This window comes from Gasterosteus aculeatus, unplaced genomic scaffold, assembly GCF_964276395.1.
Source record: "Gasterosteus aculeatus unplaced genomic scaffold, fGasAcu3.hap1.1 HAP1_SCAFFOLD_29, whole genome shotgun sequence".
Lineage (NCBI taxonomy): Eukaryota > Metazoa > Chordata > Actinopteri > Perciformes > Gasterosteidae > Gasterosteus > Gasterosteus aculeatus.
This window is the reverse complement of record NW_027554887.1, coordinates 173692-198598: the sequence shown is the minus strand read 5'-3', so window position 1 is coordinate 198598 and position 24907 is coordinate 173692. Positions and strand designations below refer to the sequence as shown.

Here is a 24907-nt window from a genome sequence, read left to right as displayed (position 1 = left end):
AAAGTCCTGCTGAAAATCTTGTTGATTTCACAATGGATTCAGACAGTGATGATTAAACGGGACACCTGGTTTTTCTTTGACTTCAATATCAGGGGAGAGCGCGAACGCAGTCCCCCACTACCACAAATTATGCAGTCGAGATTCCCACATTTGGGGAATTCGCAGTGGTCAGCACAGTCGCAGTGCAATGACTGAGCCTCGCCCTGGGTGAACCACCTTCTTGATCATGGTATCTCCCCTGCCAGGTAAGTATGAGTTGGTGGTGACAGAGGCAGGGACGGTATTCCCAGTCACAGCATTTGTGGTGACGGTTCGCAGATGGCACCGTCCTCACAGATCGGTGAAGTTAAAATCAGTGATTTGAGACTTGCAAAACAAAGGCACTATTGATGAGTAAGCATAAGTCACTTGCCAAAAGCCTCAGTCTTAAAAACTATGTGGAGGTGAGACTTGTTTTACTCAAAGCAGAAATCATTTCCAACACCACACCACTGATTCAGGTTACCCTTTCTTTTATTTTCCACAATTTAAAGGGTGCACCGTTCCCGGAGGTGCTGCAATACCGGGCCGATGCTTGGAGTGAACAGAGCAAGCCCCTTTTTCATCTCCCAGAGCTAAAAATCGGCTTAATATGTAGTCCTCCTATAGAGGACATATCAGATATTAAACTGATAAGAACAGATACTACACTTGATCTTAGCCAAAAGGCCGAGAAGCGATAACACCAAACTGTTTGTTTGCAGACCCAACGTACCAGCACATATCTCAATTGTCGCGGTGCGGTTCTTTCAACTGGGCGTAGCAGTCGCTTGCTACTTAACAACCCACTCCCCACGCTGCCCCCGTCCTCAAAAAAGCTAAAATCATTGATTTGTTTACAAGCAAAAGTGTAAACTCCTGCTGAAATCTGGTTGATTTCACTGTTGTTTCAGACACTAGAGACTCCAGTGATGATTAATCACTGTAAAGTCCTGCTGAAAATCTTGTTGATTTCACAATGGATTCAGACAGAGATTTGAGACTTGCTGCAAGGCTCCACTAGTGACTCCAGTGATGATTCCTGCTGAAAATCTTGTTGATTTCACAATGAATTCAGACAGTGATTTGCTGATTTGAGACGTGCTCCACCGGAGACTCCAGTAAAGTGACCATTAATCCCTGTAAAATCCTGCTGAAATCTGGTTGATTTCACTTTGGATTCAGACAGTGATTTGAGACTTGCTGCACTAGTGACTCCAGTGATAAGTAAACACAACTTTGTTTGTGCTCCATTGTCAGGAGCCTCTGTCCAACTACTTTTCTTTTCACACAAGTACATGAGGCTCAGCCAATTGGCAGAGCCTGCCAAAAATATGGTCAACTCATTGTTGTTCCTCTCCACGGAAGTCTTTAGTAAAAGGCGAAAGACTTATGCGTATTGAAGAGAAACCAAAGTCAGTTGCGGAATCAGGTGGCAGGCAGCCTTATATCCCAGTCGCAACAGTGATCCCTCTTGTGGTTGGGACTGGTTGAGCTGCGGTTGTCCAATGCCAAACCCATTCCCCAGCACCAGCCATCAAAAACTCATTGATTTGTTTACAAGCAAAAGTGTAAAGTCCTGCTGAAATGTGCTTGATTTCACTTTGGATTCAGACAGTGATTTGCTGATTTGAGACGTGCTCCACTGGAGACTCCAGCGCAGTGATGATTAATGCTGAAATCTGGTTGATTTCACTTTGGATTCAGACAGTGATTTGCTGATTGTAGACTCCCTCCACTGGAGACTCCAGTGCAGTGGTGATTAATCCGTGTAAAATCCTGCTGAAATGTGGTTGATTTCACTAGGGATTCAGACAGTGATGATTAAACGGGACACCTGGTTTTTCTTTGACTTCAATATCAGGGGAGAGCGCGAACGCAGTCCCCCACTACCACAAATTATGCAGTCGAGATTCCCACATTTGGGGAATTCGCAGTGGTCAGCACAGTCGCAGTGCAATGACTGAGCCTCGCCCTGGGTGAACCACCTTCTTGATCATGGTATCTCCCCTGCCAGGTAAGTATGAGTTGGTGGTGACAGAGGCAGGGACGGTATTCCCAGTCACAGCATTTGTGGTGACGGTTCGCAGATGGCACCGTCCTCACAGATCGGTGAAGTTAAAATCAGTGATTTGGAGTAAGCATAAGTCACTTGCCAAAAGCCTCAGTCTTAAAAACTATGTGGAGGTGAGACTTGTTTTACTCAAAGCAGAAATCATTTCCAACACCACACCACTGATTCAGGTTACCCTTTCTTTTATTTTCCACAATTTAAAGGGTGCACCGTTCCCGGAGGTGCTGCAATACCGGGCCGATGCTTGGAGTGAACGGAGCAAGCCCCTTTTTCATCTCCCAGAGCTAAAAATCGGCTTAATATGTAGTCCTCGTATAGAGGACATATCAGATATTAAACTGATAAGAACAGATACTACACTTGATCTTAGCCAAAAGGCCGAGAAGCGATAACACCAAACTGTTTGTTTGCAGACCCAACGTACCAGCACATATCTCAATTGTCGCGGTGCGGTTCTTTCAACTGGGCGTAGCAGTCGCTTGCTACTTAACAACCCACTCCCCACGCTGCCCCCGTCCTCAAAAAAGCTAAAATCATTGATTTGTTTACAAGCAAAAGTGTAAACTCCTGCTGAAATCTGGTTGATTTCACTGTTGTTTCAGACACTAGAGACTCCAGTGATGATTAATCACTGTAAAGTCCTGCTGAAAATCTTGTTGATTTCACAATGGATTCAGACAGAGATTTGAGACTTGCTGCAAGGCTCCACTAGTGACTCCAGTGATGATTAATCACTGTAAAGTCCTGCTGAAAATCTTGTTGATTTCACAATGGATTCAGACAGTGATGATTAAACGGGACACCTGGTTTTTCTTTGACTTCAATATCAGGGGAGAGCGCGAACGCAGTCCCCCACTACCACAAATTATGCAGTCGAGATTCCCACATTTGGGGAATTCGCAGTGGTCAGCACAGTCGCAGTGCAATGACTGAGCCTCGCCCTGGGTGAACCACCTTCTTGATCATGGTATCTCCCCTGCCAGGTAAGTATGAGTTGGTGGTGACAGAGGCAGGGACGGTATTCCCAGTCACAGCATTTGTGGTGACGGTTCGCAGATGGCACCGTCCTCACAGATCGGTGAAGTTAAAATCAGTGATTTGAGACTTGCAAAACAAAGGCACTATTGATGAGTAAGCATAAGTCACTTGCCAAAAGCCTCAGTCTTAAAAACTATGTGGAGGTGAGACTTGTTTTACTCAAAGCAGAAATCATTTCCAACACCACACCACTGATTCAGGTTACCCTTTCTTTTATTTTCCACAATTTAAAGGGTGCACCGTTCCCGGAGGTGCTGCAATACCGGGCCGATGCTTGGAGTGAACGGAGCAAGCCCCTTTTTCATCTCCCAGAGCTAAAAATCGGCTTAATATGTAGTCCTCGTATAGAGGACATATCAGATATTAAACTGATAAGAACAGATACTACACTTGATCTTAGCCAAAAGGCCGAGAAGCGATAACACCAAACTGTTTGTTTGCAGACCCAACGTACCAGCACATATCTCAATTGTCGCGGTGCGGTTCTTTCAACTGGGCGTAGCAGTCGCTTGCTACTTAACAACCCACTCCCCACGCTGCCCCCGTCCTCAAAAAAGCTAAAATCATTGATTTGTTTACAAGCAAAAGTGTAAACTCCTGCTGAAATCTGGTTGATTTCACTGTTGTTTCAGACACTAGAGACTCCAGTGATGATTAATCACTGTAAAGTCCTGCTGAAAATCTTGTTGATTTCACAATGGATTCAGACAGAGATTTGAGACTTGCTGCAAGGCTCCACTAGTGACTCCAGTGATGATTCCTGCTGAAAATCTTGTTGATTTCACAATGAATTCAGACAGTGATTTGCTGATTTGAGACGTGCTCCACCGGAGACTCCAGTAAAGTGACCATTAATCCCTGTAAAATCCTGCTGAAATCTGGTTGATTTCACTTTGGATTCAGACAGTGATTTGAGACTTGCTGCACTAGTGACTCCAGTGATAAGTAAACACAACTTTGTTTGTGCTCCATTGTCAGGAGCCTCTGTCCAACTACTTTTCTTTTCACACAAGTACATGAGGCTCAGCCAATTGGCAGAGCCTGCCAAAAATATGGTCAACTCATTGTTGTTCCTCTCCACGGAAGTCTTTAGTAAAAGGCGAAAGACTTATGCGTATTGAAGAGAAACCAAAGTCAGTTGCGGAATCAGGTGGCAGGCAGCCTTATATCCCAGTCGCAACAGTGATCCCTCTTGTGGTTGGGACTGGTTGAGCTGCGGTTGTCCAATGCCAAACCCATTCCCCAGCACCAGCCATCAAAAACTCATTGATTTGTTTACAAGCAAAAGTGTAAAGTCCTGCTGAAATGTGCTTGATTTCACTTTGGATTCAGACAGTGATTTGCTGATTTGAGACGTGCTCCACTGGAGACTCCAGCGCAGTGATGATTAATGCTGAAATCTGGTTGATTTCACTTTGGATTCAGACAGTGATTTGCTGATTGTAGACTCCCTCCACCGGAGACTCCAGTGCAGTGGTGATTAATCCGTGTAAAATCCTGCTGAAATGTGGTTGATTTCACTAGGGATTCAGACAGTGATGATTAAACGGGACACCTGGTTTTTCTTTGACTTCAATATCAGGGGAGAGCGCGAACGCAGTCCCCCACTACCACAAATTATGCAGTCGAGATTCCCACATTTGGGGAATTCGCAGTGGTCAGCACAGTCGCAGTGCAATGACTGAGCCTCGCCCTGGGTGAACCACCTTCTTGATCATGGTATCTCCCCTGCCAGGTAAGTATGAGTTGGTGGTGACAGAGGCAGGGACGGTATTCCCAGTCACAGCATTTGTGGTGACGGTTCGCAGATGGCACCGTCCTCACAGATCGGTGAAGTTAAAATCAGTGATTTGAGACTTGCAAAACAAAGGCACTATTGATGAGTAAGCATAAGTCACTTGCCAAAAGCCTCAGTCTTAAAAACTATGTGGAGGTGAGACTTGTTTTACTCAAAGCAGAAATCATTTCCAACACCACACCACTGATTCAGGTTACCCTTTCTTTTATTTTCCACAATTTAAAGGGTGCACCGTTCCCGGAGGTGCTGCAATACCGGGCCGATGCTTGGAGTGAACGGAGCAAGCCCCTTTTTCATCTCCCAGAGCTAAAAATCGGCTTAATATGTAGTCCTCGTATAGAGGACATATCAGATATTAAACTGATAAGAACAGATACTACACTTGATCTTAGCCAAAAGGCCGAGAAGCGATAACACCAAACTGTTTGTTTGCAGACCCAACGTACCAGCACATATCTCAATTGTCGCGGTGCGGTTCTTTCAACTGGGCGTAGCAGTCGCTTGCTACTTAACAACCCACTCCCCACGCTGCCCCCGTCCTCAAAAAAGCTAAAATCATTGATTTGTTTACAAGCAAAAGTGTAAACTCCTGCTGAAATCTGGTTGATTTCACTGTTGTTTCAGACACTAGAGACTCCAGTGATGATTAATCACTGTAAAGTCCTGCTGAAAATCTTGTTGATTTCACAATGGATTCAGACAGAGATTTGAGACTTGCTGCAAGGCTCCACTAGTGACTCCAGTGATGATTAATCACTGTAAAGTCCTGCTGAAAATCTTGTTGATTTCACAATGGATTCAGACAGTGATGATTAAACGGGACACCTGGTTTTTCTTTGACTTCAATATCAGGGGAGAGCGCGAACGCAGTCCCCCACTACCACAAATTATGCAGTCGAGATTCCCACATTTGGGGAATTCGCAGTGGTCAGCACAGTCGCAGTGCAATGACTGAGCCTCGCCCTGGGTGAACCACCTTCTTGATCATGGTATCTCCCCTGCCAGGTAAGTATGAGTTGGTGGTGACAGAGGCAGGGACGGTATTCCCAGTCACAGCATTTGTGGTGACGGTTCGCAGATGGCACCGTCCTCACAGATCGGTGAAGTTAAAATCAGTGATTTGAGACTTGCAAAACAAAGGCACTATTGATGAGTAAGCATAAGTCACTTGCCAAAAGCCTCAGTCTTAAAAACTATGTGGAGGTGAGACTTGTTTTACTCAAAGCAGAAATCATTTCCAACACCACACCACTGATTCAGGTTACCCTTTCTTTTATTTTCCACAATTTAAAGGGTGCACCGTTCCCGGAGGTGCTGCAATACCGGGCCGATGCTTGGAGTGAACGGAGCAAGCCCCTTTTTCATCTCCCAGAGCTAAAAATCGGCTTAATATGTAGTCCTCCTATAGAGGACATATCAGATATTAAACTGATAAGAACAGATACTACACTTGATCTTAGCCAAAAGGCCGAGAAGCGATAACACCAAACTGTTTGTTTGCAGACCCAACGTACCAGCACATATCTCAATTGTCGCGGTGCGGTTCTTTCAACTGGGCGTAGCAGTCGCTTGCTACTTAACAACCCACTCCCCACGCTGCCCCCGTCCTCAAAAAAGCTAAAATCATTGATTTGTTTACAAGCAAAAGTGTAAACTCCTGCTGAAATCTGGTTGATTTCACTGTTGTTTCAGACACTAGAGACTCCAGTGATGATTAATCACTGTAAAGTCCTGCTGAAAATCTTGTTGATTTCACAATGGATTCAGACAGAGATTTGAGACTTGCTGCAAGGCTCCACTAGTGACTCCAGTGATGATTCCTGCTGAAAATCTTGTTGATTTCACAATGAATTCAGACAGTGATTTGCTGATTTGAGACGTGCTCCACCGGAGACTCCAGTAAAGTGACCATTAATCCCTGTAAAATCCTGCTGAAATCTGGTTGATTTCACTTTGGATTCAGACAGTGATTTGAGACTTGCTGCACTAGTGACTCCAGTGATAAGTAAACACAACTTTGTTTGTGCTCCATTGTCAGGAGCCTCTGTCCAACTACTTTTCTTTTCACACAAGTACATGAGGCTCAGCCAATTGGCAGAGCCTGCCAAAAATATGGTCAACTCATTGTTGTTCCTCTCCACGGAAGTCTTTAGTAAAAGGCGAAAGACTTATGCGTATTGAAGAGAAACCAAAGTCAGTTGCGGAATCAGGTGGCAGGCAGCCTTATATCCCAGTCGCAACAGTGATCCCTCTTGTGGTTGGGACTGGTTGAGCTGCGGTTGTCCAATGCCAAACCCATTCCCCAGCACCAGCCATCAAAAACTCATTGATTTGTTTACAAGCAAAAGTGTAAAGTCCTGCTGAAATGTGCTTGATTTCACTTTGGATTCAGACAGTGATTTGCTGATTTGAGACGTGCTCCACTGGAGACTCCAGCGCAGTGATGATTAATGCTGAAATCTGGTTGATTTCACTTTGGATTCAGACAGTGATTTGCTGATTGTAGACTCCCTCCACCGGAGACTCCAGTGCAGTGGTGATTAATCCGTGTAAAATCCTGCTGAAATGTGGTTGATTTCACTAGGGATTCAGACAGTGATGATTAAACGGGACACCTGGTTTTTCTTTGACTTCAATATCAGGGGAGAGCGCGAACGCAGTCCCCCACTACCACAAATTATGCAGTCGAGATTCCCACATTTGGGGAATTCGCAGTGGTCAGCACAGTCGCAGTGCAATGACTGAGCCTCGCCCTGGGTGAACCACCTTCTTGATCATGGTATCTCCCCTGCCAGGTAAGTATGAGTTGGTGGTGACAGAGGCAGGGACGGTATTCCCAGTCACAGCATTTGTGGTGACGGTTCGCAGATGGCACCGTCCTCACAGATCGGTGAAGTTAAAATCAGTGATTTGAGACTTGCAAAACAAAGGCACTATTGATGAGTAAGCATAAGTCACTTGCCAAAAGCCTCAGTCTTAAAAACTATGTGGAGGTGAGACTTGTTTTACTCAAAGCAGAAATCATTTCCAACACCACACCACTGATTCAGGTTACCCTTTCTTTTATTTTCCACAATTTAAAGGGTGCACCGTTCCCGGAGGTGCTGCAATACCGGGCCGATGCTTGGAGTGAACGGAGCAAGCCCCTTTTTCATCTCCCAGAGCTAAAAATCGGCTTAATATGTAGTCCTCGTATAGAGGACATATCAGATATTAAACTGATAAGAACAGATACTACACTTGATCTTAGCCAAAAGGCCGAGAAGCGATAACACCAAACTGTTTGTTTGCAGACCCAACGTACCAGCACATATCTCAATTGTCGCGGTGCGGTTCTTTCAACTGGGCGTAGCAGTCGCTTGCTACTTAACAACCCACTCCCCACGCTGCCCCCGTCCTCAAAAAAGCTAAAATCATTGATTTGTTTACAAGCAAAAGTGTAAACTCCTGCTGAAATCTGGTTGATTTCACTGTTGTTTCAGACACTAGAGACTCCAGTGATGATTAATCACTGTAAAGTCCTGCTGAAAATCTTGTTGATTTCACAATGGATTCAGACAGAGATTTGAGACTTGCTGCAAGGCTCCACTAGTGACTCCAGTGATGATTAATCACTGTAAAGTCCTGCTGAAAATCTTGTTGATTTCACAATGGATTCAGACAGAGATTTGAGACTTGCTGCAAGGCTCCACTAGTGACTCCAGTGATGATTAATCACTGTAAAGTCCTGCTGAAAATCTTGTTGATTTCACAATGGATTCAGACAGTGATGATTAAACGGGACACCTGGTTTTTCTTTGACTTCAATATCAGGGGAGAGCGCGAACGCAGTCCCCCACTACCACAAATTATGCAGTCGAGATTCCCACATTTGGGGAATTCGCAGTGGTCAGCACAGTCGCAGTGCAATGACTGAGCCTCGCCCTGGGTGAACCACCTTCTTGATCATGGTATCTCCCCTGCCAGGTAAGTATGAGTTGGTGGTGACAGAGGCAGGGACGGTATTCCCAGTCACAGCATTTGTGGTGACGGTTCGCAGATGGCACCGTCCTCACAGATCGGTGAAGTTAAAATCAGTGATTTGAGACTTGCAAAACAAAGGCACTATTGATGAGTAAGCATAAGTCACTTGCCAAAAGCCTCAGTCTTAAAAACTATGTGGAGGTGAGACTTGTTTTACTCAAAGCAGAAATCATTTCCAACACCACACCACTGATTCAGGTTACCCTTTCTTTTATTTTCCACAATTTAAAGGGTGCACCGTTCCCGGAGGTGCTGCAATACCGGGCCGATGCTTGGAGTGAACGGAGCAAGCCCCTTTTTCATCTCCCAGAGCTAAAAATCGGCTTAATATGTAGTCCTCCTATAGAGGACATATCAGATATTAAACTGATAAGAACAGATACTACACTTGATCTTAGCCAAAAGGCCGAGAAGCGATAACACCAAACTGTTTGTTTGCAGACCCAACGTACCAGCACATATCTCAATTGTCGCGGTGCGGTTCTTTCAACTGGGCGTAGCAGTCGCTTGCTACTTAACAACCCACTCCCCACGCTGCCCCCGTCCTCAAAAAAGCTAAAATCATTGATTTGTTTACAAGCAAAAGTGTAAACTCCTGCTGAAATCTGGTTGATTTCACTGTTGTTTCAGACACTAGAGACTCCAGTGATGATTAATCACTGTAAAGTCCTGCTGAAAATCTTGTTGATTTCACAATGGATTCAGACAGAGATTTGAGACTTGCTGCAAGGCTCCACTAGTGACTCCAGTGATGATTCCTGCTGAAAATCTTGTTGATTTCACAATGAATTCAGACAGTGATTTGCTGATTTGAGACGTGCTCCACCGGAGACTCCAGTAAAGTGACCATTAATCCCTGTAAAATCCTGCTGAAATCTGGTTGATTTCACTTTGGATTCAGACAGTGATTTGAGACTTGCTGCACTAGTGACTCCAGTGATAAGTAAACACAACTTTGTTTGTGCTCCATTGTCAGGAGCCTCTGTCCAACTACTTTTCTTTTCACACAAGTACATGAGGCTCAGCCAATTGGCAGAGCCTGCCAAAAATATGGTCAACTCATTGTTGTTCCTCTCCACGGAAGTCTTTAGTAAAAGGCGAAAGACTTATGCGTATTGAAGAGAAACCAAAGTCAGTTGCGGAATCAGGTGGCAGGCAGCCTTATATCCCAGTCGCAACAGTGATCCCTCTTGTGGTTGGGACTGGTTGAGCTGCGGTTGTCCAATGCCAAACCCATTCCCCAGCACCAGCCATCAAAAACTCATTGATTTGTTTACAAGCAAAAGTGTAAAGTCCTGCTGAAATGTGCTTGATTTCACTTTGGATTCAGACAGTGATTTGCTGATTTGAGACGTGCTCCACTGGAGACTCCAGCGCAGTGATGATTAATGCTGAAATCTGGTTGATTTCACTTTGGATTCAGACAGTGATTTGCTGATTGTAGACTCCCTCCACTGGAGACTCCAGTGCAGTGGTGATTAATCCGTGTAAAATCCTGCTGAAATGTGGTTGATTTCACTAGGGATTCAGACAGTGATGATTAAACGGGACACCTGGTTTTTCTTTGACTTCAATATCAGGGGAGAGCGCGAACGCAGTCCCCCACTACCACAAATTATGCAGTCGAGATTCCCACATTTGGGGAATTCGCAGTGGTCAGCACAGTCGCAGTGCAATGACTGAGCCTCGCCCTGGGTGAACCACCTTCTTGATCATGGTATCTCCCCTGCCAGGTAAGTATGAGTTGGTGGTGACAGAGGCAGGGACGGTATTCCCAGTCACAGCATTTGTGGTGACGGTTCGCAGATGGCACCGTCCTCACAGATCGGTGAAGTTAAAATCAGTGATTTGAGACTTGCAAAACAAAGGCACTATTGATGAGTAAGCATAAGTCACTTGCCAAAAGCCTCAGTCTTAAAAACTATGTGGAGGTGAGACTTGTTTTACTCAAAGCAGAAATCATTTCCAACACCACACCACTGATTCAGGTTACCCTTTCTTTTATTTTCCACAATTTAAAGGGTGCACCGTTCCCGGAGGTGCTGCAATACCGGGCCGATGCTTGGAGTGAACGGAGCAAGCCCCTTTTTCATCTCCCAGAGCTAAAAATCGGCTTAATATGTAGTCCTCGTATAGAGGACATATCAGATATTAAACTGATAAGAACAGATACTACACTTGATCTTAGCCAAAAGGCCGAGAAGCGATAACACCAAACTGTTTGTTTGCAGACCCAACATACCAGCACATATCTCAATTGTCGCGGTGCGGTTCTTTCAACTGGGCGTAGCAGTCGCTTGCTACTTAACAACCCACTCCCCACGCTGCCCCCGTCCTCAAAAAAGCTAAAATCATTGATTTGTTTACAAGCAAAAGTGTAAACTCCTGCTGAAATCTGGTTGATTTCACTGTTGTTTCAGACACTAGAGACTCCAGTGATGATTAATCACTGTAAAGTCCTGCTGAAAATCTTGTTGATTTCACAATGGATTCAGACAGAGATTTGAGACTTGCTGCAAGGCTCCACTAGTGACTCCAGTGATGATTCCTGCTGAAAATCTTGTTGATTTCACAATGAATTCAGACAGTGATTTGCTGATTTGAGACGTGCTCCACCGGAGACTCCAGTAAAGTGACCATTAATCCCTGTAAAATCCTGCTGAAATCTGGTTGATTTCACTTTGGATTCAGACAGTGATTTGAGACTTGCTGCACTAGTGACTCCAGTGATAAGTAAACACAACTTTGTTTGTGCTCCATTGTCAGGAGCCTCTGTCCAACTACTTTTCTTTTCACACAAGTACATGAGGCTCAGCCAATTGGCAGAGCCTGCCAAAAATATGGTCAACTCATTGTTGTTCCTCTCCACGGAAGTCTTTAGTAAAAGGCGAAAGACTTATGCGTATTGAAGAGAAACCAAAGTCAGTTGCGGAATCAGGTGGCAGGCAGCCTTATATCCCAGTCGCAACAGTGATCCCTCTTGTGGTTGGGACTGGTTGAGCTGCGGTTGTCCAATGCCAAACCCATTCCCCAGCACCAGCCATCAAAAACTCATTGATTTGTTTACAAGCAAAAGTGTAAAGTCCTGCTGAAATGTGCTTGATTTCACTTTGGATTCAGACAGTGATTTGCTGATTTGAGACGTGCTCCACTGGAGACTCCAGCGCAGTGATGATTAATGCTGAAATCTGGTTGATTTCACTTTGGATTCAGACAGTGATTTGCTGATTGTAGACTCCCTCCACTGGAGACTCCAGTGCAGTGGTGATTAATCCGTGTAAAATCCTGCTGAAATGTGGTTGATTTCACTAGGGATTCAGACAGTGATGATTAAACGGGACACCTGGTTTTTCTTTGACTTCAATATCAGGGGAGAGCGCGAACGCAGTCCCCCACTACCACAAATTATGCAGTCGAGATTCCCACATTTGGGGAATTCGCAGTGGTCAGCACAGTCGCAGTGCAATGACTGAGCCTCGCCCTGGGTGAACCACCTTCTTGATCATGGTATCTCCCCTGCCAGGTAAGTATGAGTTGGTGGTGACAGAGGCAGGGACGGTATTCCCAGTCACAGCATTTGTGGTGACGGTTCGCAGATGGCACCGTCCTCACAGATCGGTGAAGTTAAAATCAGTGATTTGAGACTTGCAAAACAAAGGCACTATTGATGAGTAAGCATAAGTCACTTGCCAAAAGCCTCAGTCTTAAAAACTATGTGGAGGTGAGACTTGTTTTACTCAAAGCAGAAATCATTTCCAACACCACACCACTGATTCAGGTTACCCTTTCTTTTATTTTCCACAATTTAAAGGGTGCACCGTTCCCGGAGGTGCTGCAATACCGGGCCGATGCTTGGAGTGAACGGAGCAAGCCCCTTTTTCATCTCCCAGAGCTAAAAATCGGCTTAATATGTAGTCCTCGTATAGAGGACATATCAGATATTAAACTGATAAGAACAGATACTACACTTGATCTTAGCCAAAAGGCCGAGAAGCGATAACACCAAACTGTTTGTTTGCAGACCCAACGTACCAGCACATATCTCAATTGTCGCGGTGCGGTTCTTTCAACTGGGCGTAGCAGTCGCTTGCTACTTAACAACCCACTCCCCACGCTGCCCCCGTCCTCAAAAAAGCTAAAATCATTGATTTGTTTACAAGCAAAAGTGTAAACTCCTGCTGAAATCTGGTTGATTTCACTGTTGTTTCAGACACTAGAGACTCCAGTGATGATTAATCACTGTAAAGTCCTGCTGAAAATCTTGTTGATTTCACAATGGATTCAGACAGAGATTTGAGACTTGCTGCAAGGCTCCACTAGTGACTCCAGTGATGATTAATCACTGTAAAGTCCTGCTGAAAATCTTGTTGATTTCACAATGGATTCAGACAGAGATTTGAGACTTGCTGCAAGGCTCCACTAGTGACTCCAGTGATGATTAATCACTGTAAAGTCCTGCTGAAAATCTTGTTGATTTCACAATGGATTCAGACAGTGATGATTAAACGGGACACCTGGTTTTTCTTTGACTTCAATATCAGGGGAGAGCGCGAACGCAGTCCCCCACTACCACAAATTATGCAGTCGAGATTCCCACATTTGGGGAATTCGCAGTGGTCAGCACAGTCGCAGTGCAATGACTGAGCCTCGCCCTGGGTGAACCACCTTCTTGATCATGGTATCTCCCCTGCCAGGTAAGTATGAGTTGGTGGTGACAGAGGCAGGGACGGTATTCCCAGTCACAGCATTTGTGGTGACGGTTCGCAGATGGCACCGTCCTCACAGATCGGTGAAGTTAAAATCAGTGATTTGAGACTTGCAAAACAAAGGCACTATTGATGAGTAAGCATAAGTCACTTGCCAAAAGCCTCAGTCTTAAAAACTATGTGGAGGTGAGACTTGTTTTACTCAAAGCAGAAATCATTTCCAACACCACACCACTGATTCAGGTTACCCTTTCTTTTATTTTCCACAATTTAAAGGGTGCACCGTTCCCGGAGGTGCTGCAATACCGGGCCGATGCTTGGAGTGAACGGAGCAAGCCCCTTTTTCATCTCCCAGAGCTAAAAATCGGCTTAATATGTAGTCCTCCTATAGAGGACATATCAGATATTAAACTGATAAGAACAGATACTACACTTGATCTTAGCCAAAAGGCCGAGAAGCGATAACACCAAACTGTTTGTTTGCAGACCCAACGTACCAGCACATATCTCAATTGTCGCGGTGCGGTTCTTTCAACTGGGCGTAGCAGTCGCTTGCTACTTAACAACCCACTCCCCACGCTGCCCCCGTCCTCAAAAAAGCTAAAATCATTGATTTGTTTACAAGCAAAAGTGTAAACTCCTGCTGAAATCTGGTTGATTTCACTGTTGTTTCAGACACTAGAGACTCCAGTGATGATTAATCACTGTAAAGTCCTGCTGAAAATCTTGTTGATTTCACAATGGATTCAGACAGAGATTTGAGACTTGCTGCAAGGCTCCACTAGTGACTCCAGTGATGATTCCTGCTGAAAATCTTGTTGATTTCACAATGAATTCAGACAGTGATTTGCTGATTTGAGACGTGCTCCACCGGAGACTCCAGTAAAGTGACCATTAATCCCTGTAAAATCCTGCTGAAATCTGGTTGATTTCACTTTGGATTCAGACAGTGATTTGAGACTTGCTGCACTAGTGACTCCAGTGATAAGTAAACACAACTTTGTTTGTGCTCCATTGTCAGGAGCCTCTGTCCAACTACTTTTCTTTTCACACAAGTACATGAGGCTCAGCCAATTGGCAGAGCCTGCCAAAAATATGGTCAACTCATTGTTGTTCCTCTCCACGGAAGTCTTTAGTAAAAGGCGAAAGACTTATGCGTATTGAAGAGAAACCAAAGTCAGTTGCGGAATCAGGTGGCAGGCAGCCTTATATCCCAGTCGCAACAGTGATCCCTCTTGTGGTTGGGACTGGTTGAGCTGCGGTTGTCCAATGCCAAACCCATTCCCCAGCACCAGCCATCAAAAACTCATTGATTTGTTTACAAGCAAAAGTGTAAAGTCCTGCTGAAATGTGCTTGATTTCACTTTGGATTCAGACAGTGATTTGCTGATTTGAGACGTGCTCCACTGGAGACTCCAGCGCAGTGATGATTAATGCTGAAATCTGGTTGATTTCACTTTGGATTCAGACAGTGATTTGCTGATTGTAGACTCCCTCCACTGGAGACTCCAGTGCAGTGGTGATTAATCCGTGTAAAATCCTGCTGAAATGTGGTTGATTTCACTAGGGATTCAGACAGTGATGATTAAACGGGACACCTGGTTTTTCTTTGACTTCAATATCAGGGGAGAGCGCGAACGCAGTCCCCCACTACCACAAATTATGCAGTCGAGATTCCCACATTTGGGGAATTCGCAGTGGTCAGCACAGTCGCAGTGCAATGACTGAGCCTCGCCCTGGGTGAACCACCTTCTTGATCATGGTATCTCCCCTGCCAGGTAAGTATGAGTTGGTGGTGACAGAGGCAGGGACGGTATTCCCAGTCACAGCATTTGTGGTGACGGTTCGCAGATGGCACCGTCCTCACAGATCGGTGAAGTTAAAATCAGTGATTTGAGACTTGCAAAACAAAGGCACTATTGATGAGTAAGCATAAGTCACTTGCCAAAAGCCTCAGTCTTAAAAACTATGTGGAGGTGAGACTTGTTTTACTCAAAGCAGAAATCATTTCCAACACCACACCACTGATTCAGGTTACCCTTTCTTTTATTTTCCACAATTTAAAGGGTGCACCGTTCCCGGAGGTGCTGCAATACCGGGCCGATGCTTGGAGTGAACGGAGCAAGCCCCTTTTTCATCTCCCAGAGCTAAAAATCGGCTTAATATGTAGTCCTCGTATAGAGGACATATCAGATATTAAACTGATAAGAACAGATACTACACTTGATCTTAGCCAAAAGGCCGAGAAGCGATAACACCAAACTGTTTGTTTGCAGACCCAACGTACCAGCACATATCTCAATTGTCGCGGTGCGGTTCTTTCAACTGGGCGTAGCAGTCGCTTGCTACTTAACAACCCACTCCCCACGCTGCCCCCGTCCTCAAAAAAGCTAAAATCATTGATTTGTTTACAAGCAAAAGTGTAAACTCCTGCTGAAATCTGGTTGATTTCACTGTTGTTTCAGACACTAGAGACTCCAGTGATGATTAATCACTGTAAAGTCCTGCTGAAAATCTTGTTGATTTCACAATGGATTCAGACAGAGATTTGAGACTTGCTGCAAGGCTCCACTAGTGACTCCAGTGATGATTCCTGCTGAAAATCTTGTTGATTTCACAATGAATTCAGACAGTGATTTGCTGATTTGAGACGTGCTCCACCGGAGACTCCAGTAAAGTGACCATTAATCCCTGTAAAATCCTGCTGAAATCTGGTTGATTTCACTTTGGATTCAGACAGTGATTTGAGACTTGCTGCACTAGTGACTCCAGTGATAAGTAAACACAACTTTGTTTGTGCTCCATTGTCAGGAGCCTCTGTCCAACTACTTTTCTTTTCACACAAGTACATGAGGCTCAGCCAATTGGCAGAGCCTGCCAAAAATATGGTCAACTCATTGTTGTTCCTCTCCACGGAAGTCTTTAGTAAAAGGCGAAAGACTTATGCGTATTGAAGAGAAACCAAAGTCAGTTGCGGAATCAGGTGGCAGGCAGCCTTATATCCCAGTCGCAACAGTGATCCCTCTTGTGGTTGGGACTGGTTGAGCTGCGGTTGTCCAATGCCAAACCCATTCCCCAGCACCAGCCATCAAAAACTCATTGATTTGTTTACAAGCAAAAGTGTAAAGTCCTGCTGAAATGTGCTTGATTTCACTTTGGATTCAGACAGTGATTTGCTGATTTGAGACGTGCTCCACTGGAGACTCCAGCGCAGTGATGATTAATGCTGAAATCTGGTTGATTTCACTTTGGATTCAGACAGTGATTTGCTGATTGTAGACTCCCTCCACCGGAGACTCCAGTGCAGTGGTGATTAATCCGTGTAAAATCCTGCTGAAATGTGGTTGATTTCACTAGGGATTCAGACAGTGATGATTAAACGGGACACCTGGTTTTTCTTTGACTTCAATATCAGGGGAGAGCGCGAACGCAGTCCCCCACTACCACAAATTATGCAGTCGAGATTCCCACATTTGGGGAATTCGCAGTGGTCAGCACAGTCGCAGTGCAATGACTGAGCCTCGCCCTGGGTGAACCACCTTCTTGATCATGGTATCTCCCCTGCCAGGTAAGTATGAGTTGGTGGTGACAGAGGCAGGGACGGTATTCCCAGTCACAGCATTTGTGGTGACGGTTCGCAGATGGCACCGTCCTCACAGATCGGTGAAGTTAAAATCAGTGATTTGAGACTTGCAAAACAAAGGCACTATTGATGAGTAAGCATAAGTCACTTGCCAAAAGCCTCAGTCTTAAAAACTATGTGGAGGTGAGACTTGTTTTACTCAAAGCAGAAATCATTTCCAACACCACACCACTGATTCAGGTTACCCTTTCTTTTATTTTCCACAATTTAAAGGGTGCACCGTTCCCGGAGGTGCTGCAATACCGGGCCGATGCTTGGAGTGAACGGAGCAAGCCCCTTTTTCATCTCCCAGAGCTAAAAATCGGCTTAATATGTAGTCCTCGTATAGAGCACATATCAGATATTAAACTGATAAGAACAGATACTACACTTGATCTTAGCCAAAAGGCCGAGAAGCGATAACACCAAACTGTTTGTTTGCAGACCCAACGTACCAGCACATATCTCAATTGTCGCGGTGCGGTTCTTTCAACTGGGCGTAGCAGTCGCTTGCTACTTAACAACCCACTCCCCACGCTGCCCCCGTCCTCAAAAAAGCTAAAATCATTGATTTGTTTACAAGCAAAAGTGTAAACTCCTGCTGAAATCTGGTTGATTTCACTGTTGTTTCAGACACTAGAGACTCCAGTGATGATTAATCACTGTAAAGTCCTGCTGAAAATCTTGTTGATTTCACAATGGATTCAGACAGAGATTTGAGACTTGCTGCAAGGCTCCACTAGTGACTCCAGTGATGATTAATCACTGTAAAGTCCTGCTGAAAATCTTGTTGATTTCACAATGGATTCAGACAGTGATGATTAAACGGGACACCTGGTTTTTCTTTGACTTCAATATCAGGGGAGAGCGCGAACGCAGTCCCCCACTACCACAAATTATGCAGTCGAGATTCCCACATTTGGGGAATTCGCAGTGGTCAGCACAGTCGCAGTGCAATGACTGAGCCTCGCCCTGGGTGAACCACCTTCTTGATCATGGTATCTCCCCTGCCAGGTAAGTATGAGTTGGTGGTGACAGAGGCAGGGACGGTATTCCCAGTCACAGCATTTGTGGTGACGGTTCGCAGATGGCACCGTCCTCACAGATCGGTGAAGTTAAAATCAGTGATTTGAGACTTGCAAAACAAAGGCACTATTGATGAGTAAGCATAAGTCACTTGCCAAAAGCCTCAGTCTTAAAAACTATGTGGAGGTGAGACTTGTTTTACTCAAAGCAGAAATCATTTCCAACACCACACCACTGATTCAGGTTACCCTTTCTTTTATTTTCCACAATTTAAAGGGTGCACCGTTCCCGGAGGTGCTGCAATACCGGGCCGATGCTTGGAGTGAACGGAGCAAGCCCCTTTTTCATCTCCCAGAGCTAAAAATCGGCTTAATATGTAGTCCTCGTATAGAGGACATATCAGATATTAAACTGATAAGAACAGATACTACACTTGATCTTAGCCAAAAGGCCGAGAAGCGATAACACCAAACTGTTTGTTTGCAGACCCAACGTACCAGCACATATCTCAATTGTCGCGGTGCGGTTCTTTCAACTGGGCGTAGCAGTCGCTTGCTACTTAACAACCCACTCCCCACGCTGCCCCCGTCCTCAAAAAAGCTAAAATCATTGATTTGTTTACAAGCAAAAGTGTAAACTCCTGCTGAAATCTGGTTGATTTCACTGTTGTTTCAGACACTAGAGACTCCAGTGATGATTAATCACTGTAAAGTCCTGCTGAAAATCTTGTTGATTTCACAATGGATTCAGACAGAGATTTGAGACTTGCTGCAAGGCTCCACTAGTGACTCCAGTGATGATTCCTGCTGAAAATCTTGTTGATTTCACAATGAATTCAGACAGTGATTTGCTGATTTGAGACGTGCTCCACCGGAGACTCCAGTAAAGTGACCATTAATCCCTGTAAAATCCTGCTGAAATCTGGTTGATTTCACTTTGGATTCAGACAGTGATTTGAGACTTGCTGCACTAGTGACTCCAGTGATAAGTAAACACAACTTTGTTTGTGCTCCATTGTCAGGAGCCTCTGTCCAACTACTTTTCTTTTCACACAAGTACATGAGGCTCAGCCAATTGGCAGAGCCTGCCAAAAATATGGTCAACTCATTGTTGTTCCTCTCCACGGAAGTCTTTAGTAAAAGGCGAAAGACTTATGCGTATTGAAGAGAAACCAAAGTCAGTTGCGGAATCAGGTGGCAGGCAGCCTTATATCCCAGTCGCAACAGTGATCCCTCTTGTGGTTGGGACTGGTTGAGCTGCGGTTGTCCAATGCCAAACCCATTCCCCAGCACCAGCCATCAAAAACTCATTGATTTGTTTACAAGCAAAAGTGTAAAGTCCTGCTGAAATGTGCTTGATTTCACTTTGGATTCAGACAGTGATTTGCTGATTTGAGACGTGCTCCACTGGAGACTCCAGCGCAGTGATGATTAATGCTGAAATCTGGTTGATTTCACTTTGGATTCAGACAGTGATTTGCTGATTGTAGACTCCCTCCACCGGAGACTCCAGTGCAGTGGTGATTAATCCGTGTAAAATCCTGCTGAAATGTGGTTGATTTCACTAGGGATTCAGACAGTGATGATTAAACGGGACACCTGGTTTTTCTTTGACTTCAATATCAGGGGAGAGCGCGAACGCAGTCCCCCACTACCACAAATTATGCAGTCGAGATTCCCACATTTGGGGAATTCGCAGTGGTCAGCACAGTCGCAGTGCAATGACTGAGCCTCGCCCTGGGTGAACCACCTTCTTGATCATGGTATCTCCCCTGCCAGGTAAGTATGAGTTGGTGGTGACAGAGGCAGGGACGGTATTCCCAGTCACAGCATTTGTGGTGACGGTTCGCAGATGGCACCGTCCTCACAGATCGGTGAAGTTAAAATCAGTGATTTGAGACTTGCAAAACAAAGGCACTATTGATGAGTAAGCATAAGTCACTTGCCAAAAGCCTCAGTCTTAAAAACTATGTGGAGGTGAGACTTGTTTTACTCAAAGCAGAAATCATTTCCAACACCACACCACTGATTCAGGTTACCCTTTCTTTTATTTTCCACAATTTAAAGGGTGCACCGTTCCCGGAGGTGCTGCAATACCGGGCCGATGCTTGGAGTGAACGGAGCAAGCCCCTTTTTCATCTCCCAGAGCTAAAAATCGGCTTAATATGTAGTCCTCGTATAGAGCACATATCAGATATTAAACTGATAAGAACAGATACTACACTTGATCTTAGCCAAAAGGCCGAGAAGCGATAACACCAAACTGTTTGTTTGCAGACCCAACGTACCAGCACATATCTCAATTGTCGCGGTGCGGTTCTTTCAACTGGGCGTAGCAGTCGCTTGCTACTTAACAACCCACTCCCCACGCTGCCCCCGTCCTCAAAAAAGCTAAAATCATTGATTTGTTTACAAGCAAAAGTGTAAACTCCTGCTGAAATCTGGTTGATTTCACTGTTGTTTCAGACACTAGAGACTCCAGTGATGATTAATCACTGTAAAGTCCTGCTGAAAATCTTGTTGATTTCACAATGGATTCAGACAGAGATTTGAGACTTGCTGCAAGGCTCCACTAGTGACTCCAGTGATGATTAATCACTGTAAAGTCCTGCTGAAAATCTTGTTGATTTCACAATGGATTCAGACAGTGATGATTAAACGGGACACCTGGTTTTTCTTTGACTTCAATATCAGGGGAGAGCGCGAACGCAGTCCCCCACTACCACAAATTATGCAGTCGAGATTCCCACATTTGGGGAATTCGCAGTGGTCAGCACAGTCGCAGTGCAATGACTGAGCCTCGCCCTGGGTGAACCACCTTCTTGATCATGGTATCTCCCCTGCCAGGTAAGTATGAGTTGGTGGTGACAGAGGCAGGGACGGTATTCCCAGTCACAGCATTTGTGGTGACGGTTCGCAGATGGCACCGTCCTCACAGATCGGTGAAGTTAAAATCAGTGATTTGAGACTTGCAAAACAAAGGCACTATTGATGAGTAAGCATAAGTCACTTGCCAAAAGCCTCAGTCTTAAAAACTATGTGGAGGTGAGACTTGTTTTACTCAAAGCAGAAATCATTTCCAACACCACACCACTGATTCAGGGTACCCTTTCTTTTATTTTCCACAATTTAAAGGGTGCACCGTTCCCGGAGGTGCTGCAATACCGGGCCGATGCTTGGAGTGAACGGAGCAAGCCCCTTTTTCATCTCCCAGAGCTAAAAATCGGCTTAATATGTAGTCCTCGTATCGAGGACATATCAGATATTAAACTGATAAGAACAGATACTACACTTGATCTTAGCCAAAAGGCCGAGAAGCGATAACACCAAACTGTTTGTTTGCAGACCCAACGTACCAGCACATATCTCAATTGTCGCGGTGCGGTTCTTTCAACTGGGCGTAGCAGTCGCTTGCTACTTAACAACCCACTCCCCACGCTGCCCCCGTCCTCAAAAAAGCTAAAATCATTGATTTGTTTACAAGCAAAAGTGTAAACTCCTGCTGAAATCTGGTTGATTTCACTGTTGTTTCAGACACTAGAGACTCCAGTGATGATTAATCACTGTAAAGTCCTGCTGAAAATCTTGTTGATTTCACAATGGATTCAGACAGAGATTTGAGACTTGCTGCAAGGCTCCACTAGTGACTCCAGTGATGATTCCTGCTGAAAATCTTGTTGATTTCACAATGAATTCAGACAGTGATTTGCTGATTTGAGACGTGCTCCACCGGAGACTCCAGTAAAGTGACCATTAATCCCTGTAAAATCCTGCTGAAATCTGGTTGATTTCACTTTGGATTCAGACAGTGATTTGAGACTTGCTGCACTAGTGACTCCAGTGATAAGTAAACACAACTTTGTTTGTGCTCCATTGTCAGGAGCCTCTGTCCAACTACTTTTCTTTTCACACAAGTACATGAGGCTCAGCCAATTGGCAGAGCCTGCCAAAAATATGGTCAACTCATTGTTGTTCCTCTCCACGGAAGTCTTTAGTAAAAGGCGAAAGACTTATGCGTATTGAAGAGAAACCAAAGTCAGTTGCGGAATCAGGTGGCAGGCAGCCTTATATCCCAGTCGCAACAGTGATCCCTCTTGTGGTTGGGACTGGTTGAGCTGCGGTTGTCCAATGCCAAACCCATTCCCCAGCACCAGCCATCAAAAACTCATTGATTTGTTTACAAGCAAAAGTGTAAAGTCCTGCTGAAATGTGCTTGATTTCACTTTGGATTCAGACAGTGATTTGCTGATTTGAGACGTGCTCCACTGGAGACTCCAGCGCAGTGATGATTAATGCTGAAATCTGGTTGATTTCACTTTGGATTCAGACAGTGATTTGCTGATTGTAGACTCCCTCCACCGGAGACTCCAGTGCAGTGGTGATTAATCCGTGTAAAATCCTGCTGAAATGTGGTTGATTTCACTAGGGATTCAGACAGTGATGATTAAACGGGACACCTGGTTTTTCTTTGACTTCAATATCAGGGGAGAGCGCGAACGCAGTCCCCCACTACCACAAATTATGCAGTCGAGATTCCCACATTTGGGGAATTCGCAGTGGTCAGCACAGTCGCAGTGCAATGACTGAGCCTCGCCCTGGGTGAACCACCTTCTTGATCATGGTATCTCCCCTGCCAGGTAAGTATGAGTTGGTGGTGACAGAGGCAGGGACGGTATTCCCAGTCACAGCATTTGTGGTGACGGTTCGCAGATGGCACCGTCCTCACAGATCGGTGAAGTTAAAATCAGTGATTTGAGACTTGCAAAACAAAGGCACTATTGATGAGTAAGCATAAGTCACTTGCCAAAAGCCTCAGTCTTAAAAACTATGTGGAGGTGAGACTTGTTTTACTCAAAGCAGAAATCATTTCCAACACCACACCACTGATTCAGGTTACCCTTTCTTTTATTTTCCACAATTTAAAGGGTGCACCGTTCCCGGAGGTGCTGCAATACCGGGCCGATGCTTGGAGTGAACGGAGCAAGCCCCTTTTTCATCTCCCAGAGCTAAAAATCGGCTTAATATGTAGTCCTCGTATAGAGGACATATCAGATATTAAACTGATAAGAACAGATACTACACTTGATCTTAGCCAAAAGGCCGAGAAGCGATAACACCAAACTGTTTGTTTGCAGACCCAACGTACCAGCACATATCTCAATTGTCGCGGTGCGGTTCTTTCAACTGGGCGTAGCAGTCGCTTGCTACTTAACAACCCACTCCCCACGCTGCCCCCGTCCTCAAAAAAGCTAAAATCATTGATTTGTTTACAAGCAAAAGTGTAAACTCCTGCTGAAATCTGGTTGATTTCACTGTTGTTTCAGACACTAGAGACTCCAGTGATGATTAATCACTGTAAAGTCCTGCTGAAAATCTTGTTGATTTCACAATGGATTCAGACAGAGATTTGAGACTTGCTGCAAGGCTCCACTAGTGACTCCAGTGATGATTCCTGCTGAAAATCTTGTTGATTTCACAATGAATTCAGACAGTGATTTGCTGATTTGAGACGTGCTCCACCGGAGACTCCAGTAAAGTGACCATTAATCCCTGTAAAATCCTGCTGAAATCTGGTTGATTTCACTTTGGATTCAGACAGTGATTTGAGACTTGCTGCACTAGTGACTCCAGTGATAAGTAAACACAACTTTGTTTGTGCTCCATTGTCAGGAGCCTCTGTCCAACTACTTTTCTTTTCACACAAGTACATGAGGCTCAGCCAATTGGCAGAGCCTGCCAAAAATATGGTCAACTCATTGTTGTTCCTCTCCACGGAAGTCTTTAGTAAAAGGCGAAAGACTTATGCGTATTGAAGAGAAACCAAAGTCAGTTGCGGAATCAGGTGGCAGGCAGCCTTATATCCCAGTCGCAACAGTGATCCCTCTTGTGGTTGGGACTGGTTGAGCTGCGGTTGTCCAATGCCAAACCCATTCCCCAGCACCAGCCATCAAAAACTCATTGATTTGTTTACAAGCAAAAGTGTAAAGTCCTGCTGAAATGTGCTTGATTTCACTTTGGATTCAGACAGTGATTTGCTGATTTGAGACGTGCTCCACTGGAGACTCCAGCGCAGTGATGATTAATGCTGAAATCTGGTTGATTTCACTTTGGATTCAGACAGTGATTTGCTGATTGTAGACTCCCTCCACCGGAGACTCCAGTGCAGTGGTGATTAATCCGTGTAAAATCCTGCTGAAATGTGGTTGATTTCACTAGGGATTCAGACAGTGATGATTAAACGGGACACCTGGTTTTTCTTTGACTTCAATATCAGGGGAGAGCGCGAACGCAGTCCCCCACTACCACAAATTATGCAGTCGAGATTCCCACATTTGGGGAATTCGCAGTGGTCAGCACAGTCGCAGTGCAATGACTGAGCCTCGCCCTGGGTGAACCACCTTCTTGATCATGGTATCTCCCCTGCCAGGTAAGTATGAGTTGGTGGTGACAGAGGCAGGGACGGTATTCCCAGTCACAGCATTTGTGGTGACGGTTCGCAGATGGCACCGTCCTCACAGATCGGTGAAGTTAAAATCAGTGATTTGAGACTTGCAAAACAAAGGCACTATTGATGAGTAAGCATAAGTCACTTGCCAAAAGCCT

The 24907-nt window shown here is 45.0% G+C and overlaps 43 non-coding genes across 43 annotated transcripts; all 43 read right to left on the bottom strand.

Moving 5' to 3' along the window:
* Positions 1–89: 89 nt before the first annotated feature.
* On the bottom strand, positions 90–253 carry LOC144393488 (U1 spliceosomal RNA). The gene has a single exon (XR_013456329.1). It is a non-coding gene; the product is annotated as a U1 spliceosomal RNA (small nuclear RNA).
* Positions 254–529: 276 nt separating this feature from the next.
* On the bottom strand, positions 530–720 carry LOC144393730 (U2 spliceosomal RNA). The gene has a single exon (XR_013456571.1). It is a non-coding gene; the product is annotated as a U2 spliceosomal RNA (small nuclear RNA).
* A 602-nt stretch (positions 721–1322) lies between these two features.
* On the bottom strand, positions 1323–1437 carry LOC144393863 (U5 spliceosomal RNA). The gene has a single exon (XR_013456703.1). It is a non-coding gene; the product is annotated as a U5 spliceosomal RNA (small nuclear RNA).
* Positions 1438–1879: 442 nt separating this feature from the next.
* LOC144393487 (U1 spliceosomal RNA) lies at positions 1880–2043 on the bottom strand. The gene has a single exon (XR_013456328.1). It is a non-coding gene; the product is annotated as a U1 spliceosomal RNA (small nuclear RNA).
* A 248-nt stretch (positions 2044–2291) lies between these two features.
* Positions 2292–2482, bottom strand: LOC144393698 (U2 spliceosomal RNA). The gene has a single exon (XR_013456539.1). It is a non-coding gene; the product is annotated as a U2 spliceosomal RNA (small nuclear RNA).
* A 437-nt stretch (positions 2483–2919) lies between these two features.
* On the bottom strand, positions 2920–3083 carry LOC144393486 (U1 spliceosomal RNA). Its single transcript, XR_013456327.1, has one exon. It is a non-coding gene; the product is annotated as a U1 spliceosomal RNA (small nuclear RNA).
* A 276-nt stretch (positions 3084–3359) lies between these two features.
* On the bottom strand, positions 3360–3550 carry LOC144393697 (U2 spliceosomal RNA). Its single transcript, XR_013456538.1, has one exon. It is a non-coding gene; the product is annotated as a U2 spliceosomal RNA (small nuclear RNA).
* Positions 3551–4152: 602 nt separating this feature from the next.
* On the bottom strand, positions 4153–4267 carry LOC144393862 (U5 spliceosomal RNA). The gene has a single exon (XR_013456702.1). It is a non-coding gene; the product is annotated as a U5 spliceosomal RNA (small nuclear RNA).
* Positions 4268–4709: 442 nt separating this feature from the next.
* Positions 4710–4873, bottom strand: LOC144393485 (U1 spliceosomal RNA). Its single transcript, XR_013456326.1, has one exon. It is a non-coding gene; the product is annotated as a U1 spliceosomal RNA (small nuclear RNA).
* Positions 4874–5149: 276 nt separating this feature from the next.
* On the bottom strand, positions 5150–5340 carry LOC144393696 (U2 spliceosomal RNA). The gene has a single exon (XR_013456537.1). It is a non-coding gene; the product is annotated as a U2 spliceosomal RNA (small nuclear RNA).
* Positions 5341–5777: 437 nt separating this feature from the next.
* LOC144393484 (U1 spliceosomal RNA) lies at positions 5778–5941 on the bottom strand. Its single transcript, XR_013456324.1, has one exon. It is a non-coding gene; the product is annotated as a U1 spliceosomal RNA (small nuclear RNA).
* Positions 5942–6217: 276 nt separating this feature from the next.
* On the bottom strand, positions 6218–6408 carry LOC144393556 (U2 spliceosomal RNA). Its single transcript, XR_013456397.1, has one exon. It is a non-coding gene; the product is annotated as a U2 spliceosomal RNA (small nuclear RNA).
* A 602-nt stretch (positions 6409–7010) lies between these two features.
* On the bottom strand, positions 7011–7125 carry LOC144393861 (U5 spliceosomal RNA). The gene has a single exon (XR_013456701.1). It is a non-coding gene; the product is annotated as a U5 spliceosomal RNA (small nuclear RNA).
* A 442-nt stretch (positions 7126–7567) lies between these two features.
* Positions 7568–7731, bottom strand: LOC144393483 (U1 spliceosomal RNA). Its single transcript, XR_013456323.1, has one exon. It is a non-coding gene; the product is annotated as a U1 spliceosomal RNA (small nuclear RNA).
* A 276-nt stretch (positions 7732–8007) lies between these two features.
* LOC144393695 (U2 spliceosomal RNA) lies at positions 8008–8198 on the bottom strand. Its single transcript, XR_013456536.1, has one exon. It is a non-coding gene; the product is annotated as a U2 spliceosomal RNA (small nuclear RNA).
* A 540-nt stretch (positions 8199–8738) lies between these two features.
* On the bottom strand, positions 8739–8902 carry LOC144393482 (U1 spliceosomal RNA). Its single transcript, XR_013456322.1, has one exon. It is a non-coding gene; the product is annotated as a U1 spliceosomal RNA (small nuclear RNA).
* A 276-nt stretch (positions 8903–9178) lies between these two features.
* LOC144393555 (U2 spliceosomal RNA) lies at positions 9179–9369 on the bottom strand. Its single transcript, XR_013456396.1, has one exon. It is a non-coding gene; the product is annotated as a U2 spliceosomal RNA (small nuclear RNA).
* A 602-nt stretch (positions 9370–9971) lies between these two features.
* LOC144393860 (U5 spliceosomal RNA) lies at positions 9972–10086 on the bottom strand. The gene has a single exon (XR_013456700.1). It is a non-coding gene; the product is annotated as a U5 spliceosomal RNA (small nuclear RNA).
* Positions 10087–10528: 442 nt separating this feature from the next.
* On the bottom strand, positions 10529–10692 carry LOC144393481 (U1 spliceosomal RNA). The gene has a single exon (XR_013456321.1). It is a non-coding gene; the product is annotated as a U1 spliceosomal RNA (small nuclear RNA).
* A 276-nt stretch (positions 10693–10968) lies between these two features.
* On the bottom strand, positions 10969–11159 carry LOC144393694 (U2 spliceosomal RNA). Its single transcript, XR_013456535.1, has one exon. It is a non-coding gene; the product is annotated as a U2 spliceosomal RNA (small nuclear RNA).
* Positions 11160–11761: 602 nt separating this feature from the next.
* LOC144393859 (U5 spliceosomal RNA) lies at positions 11762–11876 on the bottom strand. The gene has a single exon (XR_013456699.1). It is a non-coding gene; the product is annotated as a U5 spliceosomal RNA (small nuclear RNA).
* Positions 11877–12318: 442 nt separating this feature from the next.
* LOC144393478 (U1 spliceosomal RNA) lies at positions 12319–12482 on the bottom strand. Its single transcript, XR_013456319.1, has one exon. It is a non-coding gene; the product is annotated as a U1 spliceosomal RNA (small nuclear RNA).
* Positions 12483–12758: 276 nt separating this feature from the next.
* LOC144393693 (U2 spliceosomal RNA) lies at positions 12759–12949 on the bottom strand. The gene has a single exon (XR_013456533.1). It is a non-coding gene; the product is annotated as a U2 spliceosomal RNA (small nuclear RNA).
* Positions 12950–13489: 540 nt separating this feature from the next.
* Positions 13490–13653, bottom strand: LOC144393477 (U1 spliceosomal RNA). Its single transcript, XR_013456318.1, has one exon. It is a non-coding gene; the product is annotated as a U1 spliceosomal RNA (small nuclear RNA).
* A 276-nt stretch (positions 13654–13929) lies between these two features.
* On the bottom strand, positions 13930–14120 carry LOC144393554 (U2 spliceosomal RNA). Its single transcript, XR_013456395.1, has one exon. It is a non-coding gene; the product is annotated as a U2 spliceosomal RNA (small nuclear RNA).
* A 602-nt stretch (positions 14121–14722) lies between these two features.
* Positions 14723–14837, bottom strand: LOC144393857 (U5 spliceosomal RNA). The gene has a single exon (XR_013456696.1). It is a non-coding gene; the product is annotated as a U5 spliceosomal RNA (small nuclear RNA).
* A 442-nt stretch (positions 14838–15279) lies between these two features.
* On the bottom strand, positions 15280–15443 carry LOC144393476 (U1 spliceosomal RNA). Its single transcript, XR_013456317.1, has one exon. It is a non-coding gene; the product is annotated as a U1 spliceosomal RNA (small nuclear RNA).
* A 276-nt stretch (positions 15444–15719) lies between these two features.
* LOC144393692 (U2 spliceosomal RNA) lies at positions 15720–15910 on the bottom strand. Its single transcript, XR_013456532.1, has one exon. It is a non-coding gene; the product is annotated as a U2 spliceosomal RNA (small nuclear RNA).
* A 602-nt stretch (positions 15911–16512) lies between these two features.
* On the bottom strand, positions 16513–16627 carry LOC144393856 (U5 spliceosomal RNA). The gene has a single exon (XR_013456695.1). It is a non-coding gene; the product is annotated as a U5 spliceosomal RNA (small nuclear RNA).
* A 442-nt stretch (positions 16628–17069) lies between these two features.
* On the bottom strand, positions 17070–17233 carry LOC144393475 (U1 spliceosomal RNA). Its single transcript, XR_013456316.1, has one exon. It is a non-coding gene; the product is annotated as a U1 spliceosomal RNA (small nuclear RNA).
* Positions 17234–17509: 276 nt separating this feature from the next.
* On the bottom strand, positions 17510–17700 carry LOC144393739 (U2 spliceosomal RNA). Its single transcript, XR_013456580.1, has one exon. It is a non-coding gene; the product is annotated as a U2 spliceosomal RNA (small nuclear RNA).
* A 437-nt stretch (positions 17701–18137) lies between these two features.
* LOC144393474 (U1 spliceosomal RNA) lies at positions 18138–18301 on the bottom strand. Its single transcript, XR_013456315.1, has one exon. It is a non-coding gene; the product is annotated as a U1 spliceosomal RNA (small nuclear RNA).
* Positions 18302–18577: 276 nt separating this feature from the next.
* Positions 18578–18768, bottom strand: LOC144393691 (U2 spliceosomal RNA). Its single transcript, XR_013456531.1, has one exon. It is a non-coding gene; the product is annotated as a U2 spliceosomal RNA (small nuclear RNA).
* A 602-nt stretch (positions 18769–19370) lies between these two features.
* On the bottom strand, positions 19371–19485 carry LOC144393855 (U5 spliceosomal RNA). Its single transcript, XR_013456694.1, has one exon. It is a non-coding gene; the product is annotated as a U5 spliceosomal RNA (small nuclear RNA).
* A 442-nt stretch (positions 19486–19927) lies between these two features.
* Positions 19928–20091, bottom strand: LOC144393473 (U1 spliceosomal RNA). Its single transcript, XR_013456313.1, has one exon. It is a non-coding gene; the product is annotated as a U1 spliceosomal RNA (small nuclear RNA).
* Positions 20092–20367: 276 nt separating this feature from the next.
* On the bottom strand, positions 20368–20558 carry LOC144393738 (U2 spliceosomal RNA). Its single transcript, XR_013456579.1, has one exon. It is a non-coding gene; the product is annotated as a U2 spliceosomal RNA (small nuclear RNA).
* Positions 20559–20995: 437 nt separating this feature from the next.
* Positions 20996–21159, bottom strand: LOC144393472 (U1 spliceosomal RNA). The gene has a single exon (XR_013456312.1). It is a non-coding gene; the product is annotated as a U1 spliceosomal RNA (small nuclear RNA).
* Positions 21160–21435: 276 nt separating this feature from the next.
* Positions 21436–21626, bottom strand: LOC144393552 (U2 spliceosomal RNA). The gene has a single exon (XR_013456393.1). It is a non-coding gene; the product is annotated as a U2 spliceosomal RNA (small nuclear RNA).
* A 602-nt stretch (positions 21627–22228) lies between these two features.
* LOC144393853 (U5 spliceosomal RNA) lies at positions 22229–22343 on the bottom strand. Its single transcript, XR_013456693.1, has one exon. It is a non-coding gene; the product is annotated as a U5 spliceosomal RNA (small nuclear RNA).
* A 442-nt stretch (positions 22344–22785) lies between these two features.
* LOC144393471 (U1 spliceosomal RNA) lies at positions 22786–22949 on the bottom strand. The gene has a single exon (XR_013456311.1). It is a non-coding gene; the product is annotated as a U1 spliceosomal RNA (small nuclear RNA).
* A 276-nt stretch (positions 22950–23225) lies between these two features.
* Positions 23226–23416, bottom strand: LOC144393690 (U2 spliceosomal RNA). The gene has a single exon (XR_013456530.1). It is a non-coding gene; the product is annotated as a U2 spliceosomal RNA (small nuclear RNA).
* Positions 23417–24018: 602 nt separating this feature from the next.
* Positions 24019–24133, bottom strand: LOC144393852 (U5 spliceosomal RNA). The gene has a single exon (XR_013456692.1). It is a non-coding gene; the product is annotated as a U5 spliceosomal RNA (small nuclear RNA).
* A 442-nt stretch (positions 24134–24575) lies between these two features.
* Positions 24576–24739, bottom strand: LOC144393470 (U1 spliceosomal RNA). The gene has a single exon (XR_013456310.1). It is a non-coding gene; the product is annotated as a U1 spliceosomal RNA (small nuclear RNA).
* Between the last annotated feature and the right edge of the window lie 168 nt (positions 24740–24907).